This window comes from Schistocerca americana, chromosome 8 (assembly GCF_021461395.2).
Source record: "Schistocerca americana isolate TAMUIC-IGC-003095 chromosome 8, iqSchAmer2.1, whole genome shotgun sequence".
In the NCBI taxonomy this organism is placed as follows: domain Eukaryota; kingdom Metazoa; phylum Arthropoda; class Insecta; order Orthoptera; family Acrididae; genus Schistocerca; species Schistocerca americana.
In genome coordinates this window covers 142,984,919-142,991,666 of record NC_060126.1, presented here as the reverse complement: position 1 = coordinate 142,991,666, position 6,748 = coordinate 142,984,919, and the positions used below count along the sequence as shown (strand labels likewise).

Genomic DNA, 6,748 nt, shown 5'->3' with positions numbered 1-6,748 from the left:
GGCATTCAAACCTGCAGGCTAGGTGTAGCAACGATTCCCTCCCTAGACATGCCCGAGGACTTCAGGCAGATTCACTCTGGTAGCCGAAGCAACCGTGATTACGCGGAAGTCGACCGATGTGCCACAGATATAATAGCAAAGATTGCTCTCAAGAAGAAGCTATGTTAAAGCAGAATATTAAGACGTTTTAGGAAAACGAAAATCTCCTATATAAAAGTCAACATGGACTCCGCAAACAGAGCTATTGCGAAACTCGATTCGCTCTGTCTCTCCATGAGATACACAGCGCTGTAGACAAGGCGCTCAGATTGATGCCGTAATCCCTGATTTCAGGTAGGCATTTGAAACCGTCCCGCACTGCCGTTTAGTGAAGGAAGAACTAACTTACCGAACATCGGACAAGATTTGCGACTGGATTCAAAACTTACTTGCAGATAGAACTTAATTCGTAGCTCTAAAAGGAATAAAATTGACAGATGAAAAGGTAATTTCCGGAGTACACCAAGGAAGTATGATAGTGTTCACAATGCATATACGTGATGTAGTAGGAAGTGCCGGAAGCTGTTTAAGACTCTATACTTATATGGATATGGTGTCCGTTCTTTCGGGCCGGTCGGAGTGGCCGTGCGGTTCTAGGCGCCACAGTCTGGAACCGAGCGACCGCTACTGTCGCAGGTTCGAATCCTGCCTTGGGCATGGATGTGTGTGCTGTCCTTAGTTTAGTTAGGTTTAATTATTTCTAAGTTCCAGGCGACTGATGACCTCAGAAGTTAAGTCGCATAGTGCTCAGATCCATTTTGTTCTTTCGGACATGTCCAAAAGAACAGACACAATACCCATATAAGTATATAGTTCTGGCAACACCGGCCATGACCTCCTTCTTCTGTGCGGATGCACACATATTACCCGAACTCTTGCGGGACTTGGTAAGAATGTCATCCACGAGTAATGAGTGTGTTGGGTTGGGACACTACGAATGTAATGTGTGGACATATAAGGTGAGAATGTGAGTTTCGCGGGAGGCGTGCGCGAGATAGTCCCTGCAGTCGCACTATTCTCTGTGCCCTCGGTGGCTCAGATGGATAGAGCGTCTGCCATGTAAGCAGGAGATCCCGGGTTCAAGTCCCGGGCGGGGCACACATTTTCACCTGTCCCCGTTGATATGTATCCACGCCCATTAGCAGCTGACGGTATTAATATATAATTCTAATTTAATTCTGTTTAAGACTGTTCGCAGATGATATGATTGTCCATAAAAAAGCAGCAATGCCAAAGGCAGTAGCAATTTGTAGAATGACCTGGAGAAGATTAATGAATGTTGCAGGCTCTGAACGCAAATAACGTAAAGTATTACGCAACTAAAGGAAAAGAAATCTACTTATGTACTACTACCTAGGAATAACTATCCCGCACGAAATTAAATGGAGTTACCATACAAAACAAGTTGCCAGCAAAGCACATGCCTGACTGAGATTCATAGGAAGAATCGTAAGAAATGTAACTAATCGACGAAGGAAGTTGCTTAAAAGACGCTTGTTCGACCAATTCTTGAGTATTGTTCGTCAGTCTGGGATCCTTACCAGGTAGCATTGACAGAAACGACAGAGGAGATCCAACGAATAACAGTGGCTCTCTTGAAGGGTTTCGTTTGATCGGCGCGAGAACGTAACAGCGACGTTCAGCCACCTCCTGTGGGAGACGTTACAAGAGAGGTGTTGTGCACCTCGGAAAGGTCTACTATTAAAATTTCGAGCAAACGCATTCCCGTAACAATCGGACAACATTCTCCTTGCTCCCACAAACACCTCGCGAAATGACTACGACGAGAAAATTAGAGCCAATACAGAGGCTTACCGACAATCATTCATCCCGCGTGCCATTCGCAAGTGCAGTAGGAAAAGGGGAGATCAGTTAGTGGTAGCCGGCCGGGGTGGCCGAGCCGTTCTAGGCGCTACAGTCTGGAACCGCGCGATCGCTACGGTCGCAGGTTCGAATCCTGCCTTGGGCATGGATGTGTGTGATGTCCTTAGGTTAGTTAGGTTTAAGTCGTTCTAAGTTCTAGGGGACTGATGACCTCAGAAGTTAAGTCCCATAGTGCTCAGGGCCATTTGAACCATTTTTTGAGTTAGTGGTACAAGAGATACCTCAACCCCGCCACGCCAGGTGGCTTGCAGAGTATGATGCAGATGTACACCACTGGCCATTAAAATTGCTACACCATGAAGATGTGCTACAGACGCGAAATTTAACCGACAGGAAGAAGATGCTGTGATATGCAAATGACTAGATTTTCAGAGCATTCACACACGGTTGGCGCCGGTGGCGACACCTACAACGTGCTGACATGAGGAAAGTTTCCAACCGATTTCTCAAACAGCAGTTGACCGACGTTGCGTGGAAACGTTGTTGTGATGCCTCGTGTAAGGAGGAGAAATGCGTACCATCACGTTTCCGACTTTGATAAAGGTCGGATTGTAGCCCATCGCGATTGCGGTTTGTCGTATCGCGACATTGCTGCTCGCGTTGGTCGAGATCCAATGACTTTTAGCAGAATATGGAATCGGTGGGTTCGGGAGGGTAATACGGAACGCCGTGCTGGATCCCAACGGCCTACCAGTCGAGATGACAGGCATCTTATCCGCATGGCTGTAACGGATCGTGCGGCCACGTCTCGATCCCTGAGTCAACAGATGGGGACGCTTGCAAGACAACAACCATCTGCACGAACAGTTGGACGACGTTTGCAGCAGCATGGACTATGAGCTCGGAGACCATGGCTGCGGTTACCCTTGACGCTGCATCACAGACAGGAGCGCCTGCGACGGTGTACTCAAGGACGAACCTGGGTGCACGAATAGCGAAACGTCATTTTTTCGGATGAATCCAGGTTCTGTTTACAGCATCATGATAGTCGCATCCGTGTTTGGCGACATCGCGGTGAACGCACATTGGAAGCGTGTACTCGTCATCGCCATACTGGCGTATCACCCCGCGTGATGGTATGGGGTGCCATTGGTTACACGTCTCGGTCCCCTTTTGTTCGAACTGACGGCACTTTGAACAGTGGACGCTGCATTTCAGATGTGTTACGACCTGTGGCTCGACCCTTCATTCGATCCCTGCGAAACCCTACATTTCAGGAGGATAATGCACGACCGCATGTTGCAGGTCTTGTACGGGCCTTTCTGGATACAGAAAATGTTCGACTGCTGCCCTGGCCAGCACATTCTCACCGATTGGAAACGTCTGGTCAATGGTGGCTGAGCAACTGGTTCGTCACAATACGCCAGTCACTACTCTAGATGTTCTCGCTTCCCGCGCCCGGGTTCCCGGGTTCGATTCCCGGCGAGGTCAGGGATTTTCTCTGCCTCGTGATGACTGGGTGTTGTGTGACGTCCTTAGGTTAGTTAGGTTTAAGTAGTTCTAAGTTCTAGGGGACTTATGACCATAGATGTTGAGTCCCATAGTGCTCAGAGCCATTTGAACCATTTCAACTACTCTTGATGAGCTGTGGTATTGTGTTGAAGCTGCATGGGCAACTGTACCTGTACACGCCATCCAAGCTCTGCTTGACTCAATGCCCGGGCGTATCAAGGCCGTTATTATGGCCAGAGGTGGTTGTTCTGGGTACTGATTTCTCAGGATCTCTACACCCAAATTGCGTGAAAATGTAATCACATGTCAGTTCTAGTATAATGTAATTGTCCAATGAATACCCGTTTATCATCTGCATTTCTTCTTGGTGTAGCAATTTTAATGACCAGTAGTGTAGATATGGAAAATGTTTGATTATAATGGACGGCTTTCACCAGACGGGACTGATAGAAAATTCAAAGAAGAAGAGTGCATTTGGTGTTGGGTTTGGTAGACGTGTAAGCGTAAAACAGATGCTCATTCAACTCCGGCGGCGGACGCTGTAACAGAGCCACGGTGTATTACTTTGTTCTTTACTATTAAATTTCTGAGGGCATACGTTTCTAGAAGAGTCCACTTATATCTTACTTCCTCTTATGTATATCTCGCGAACATATCGTACAGGTAAAATTTTAAAGACTCAAGCTCGTGTACGAGGTTACCAACAAACGTTCTCGCCGCTCACAGTTCGCGACTAAAAGAGGAAAGTGGGGACTTGCCGGTTCTCACGAAATGGGTTCACAACACTCTGCAAAGTGGCTTGCGAAGTACAGACGTAGGTTAGGCAGCAGCTGTCTCTCCTGTTTCCAAATTTAGGAGAAACAGAGATTAAGCAACGAGATAAAACAGTTCCCCACAGTCGTTTAATGAACAAAGTAAGGGCATATGGACTATCAGACCAATTGTGTGATTGGATTGAAGAGTTCCTAGATAACAGAACGCAGCATTTCATTCTCAATGGAGAGAAGTCTTCCGAAGTTAGAGTGATTTCAGGTGTGCAGCAGGGGAGTGTCATAGGGCCGTTGCTATTCACAATATACATAAATGTCCTTGTTGATGACATCGGAAGTTCACTCAGGCTTTTTGCGGGTGATGCTGTGGTATATCGAGAGGTTGTAACAATGGAAAATTGGACTGAAATGCAGGAGGATCTGCAGCGAATTGACGCATGGTGCAGGGAATAGCAATTGAATCTCAACGTAGATAAGTGCAATGTGCTGCGCATACATAGAAAGAAAGATCCCATATCATTTAGCTGCAATACAGCAGGTCAGCAACTGGAAGCAGTTAATTCCATAAATTATCGGGGAGTACGCATTAGGAGTGATTTAAAATAGAATGATCATATGAAGTTGATCGTCGGTAAAGCAGATGCCAGACTGAGATTCATTGGAAGAATCCTAAGGAAATGCAATCCGAAAACAAAGGAAGTAGGTTACTGTACGCTTGTTCGCCCACTGCTTGAATACTGGTCAGCAGTGTGGGATCCGTACCAGATAGGGTTGATAGAAGAGATAGAGAAGATCCAACGGTGAGCAGCGCGCTTCGTTACAGGAGAATTTAGCAATCGCGAAAGCGTTACGGAAATGATAGATAAACTCCAGTGGAAGACTCTGCAGGAGAGACGCTCAATAGCTCGGTACGGGCTTTTGTTGAAGTTTCGAGAACATACTTTCACCGAGGAGTCAAGCAGTATATTGCTCCCTCCTACGTATATCTCGTGATGAGACCATGAGGATAAAATCAGAGAGATTAGAGCCTACACAGAGGCATACCGACAATCCTTCTTTCCACGAACAATACGAGACTGGAATAGAAGGGAGAACCGATAGAGGTACTCAAGGTACCCTCCGCCACACACCGCCAGGTGGCTTGCGGAGTATAGATGTAGATGTAGAGTCTAGCCAGGATTGGTGCCTTTTCTGGATAGTTTGAGCGTCCACGACGAGCTAAACGTGTCACTGAAGCCATTCACGTTTCACAGGTCAATCAGATGAGAAATGTAGTAGACAGTACAGCAGCTTCATTTGCCACCGTATACCTTGCACTCCATCCGGCGAATACAACACCTCAGATGATGCAGTTATCTTACATTGCTGATATTCACGTTACGTTGGCATCTCAGTTTCTTCTGGTTGCTTACGTCGTCAGCAAACGACGCTGTTGCATTAAACGGGAGCTTTCCTCCGGAGAGAGGGCTGTTCAGTGTCACCAGCTCAGTAAGCACGCTTCCGTCTGTGAAAATGGAGCTTCGCTTACGCGAGAATTCTTCTCAGAGCCGCACTGACAGCTGAGTTATCCTGCGGAGACTGCTCAACGAATTACCGAGTGAGCAAGGTAGGACTCAGTTTCCTCCTGCCCCTGAGGCGTTTTCCACCGCTGTATCTGCATTGCTGCCCATTAACATCACGACAACAAGAAGGATAGCAAACAACGAAATTTTCCATGCTGTGCGCATACGGTAGCATAGGAAGAACACATATCAAATTTGTTAGTGACCTGGATGTATAGGACGTGCGAAATTTAAGACAGAGTTGCCACCTCTGGCACGCGGTTGCTACGGTCGCAGGTTCGAATCCTGCCTCGGCATGGATGTGTGTGATGTCCTTAGGTTAGTTAGGTTTAAGTAATTCTTAGGGAACTGATGGCCTCAGATGTTAAGTCCCATAGAACTTAGAGCCATTTGAACCATTTTTGAGCCACCTCTGGCAGCACAAATTGCTCTAATGCGACTAGGCATCAAGTCGAAATACGCTTGGATGACAGCTACGGTTATGTCCTTGCTGGGAAACCCTCAAGGAAGTTTACGATTGGTCCGTATGCAACAGTCTGCCTCCGTAGCCGAATGAATGAGTGTATTAAACACTTTGGGTTTTACTCATAACGCATGCTCACTGATATATATGCCTCAGTGGTTGGAAACGGATACCTTAATCCCCTCCGAATTTCGATCCGACGGGGTTTACTCCAGGGAAGCCACTTATCCATGTCACTCTTTGTTTTGTTCTAAGAACGCTTGCTTCGCTGTATTTCCACGCAATTACCTGGCAAGTCTATATACTGGGCACTGTTTTGGTCCATATAGTCCCACTCCTCAACGGCGATTCGCCGTAGATCCCTCAGAGTAGTTGGTGGGTCACGTCGTCCATAATCAGCCCTTTACTGTCTATCCCAGGCATGTTCGATAGGGTTCATGTCTAAAGAGTGATGTCGTTATCCTGAAAGAAGTCATTCACAAGATGTGCACATGGGGGCGAATTGTTGTCCATGAAGACGAATGCCTCGCCAGTTTGCTGCCGATGTAATTGCACTGACGGTCGGAGGATGGCATTCA

At 47.0% G+C, this 6,748-nt stretch overlaps 1 non-coding gene across 1 annotated transcript; it reads left to right on the top strand.

Moving 5' to 3' along the window:
- Positions 1-1,062: 1,062 nt before the first annotated feature.
- Positions 1,063-1,137, top strand: Trnat-ugu. The gene has a single exon. It is a non-coding gene; the product is annotated as a tRNA-Thr (tRNA).
- Positions 1,138-6,748: the final 5,611 nt, after the last annotated feature.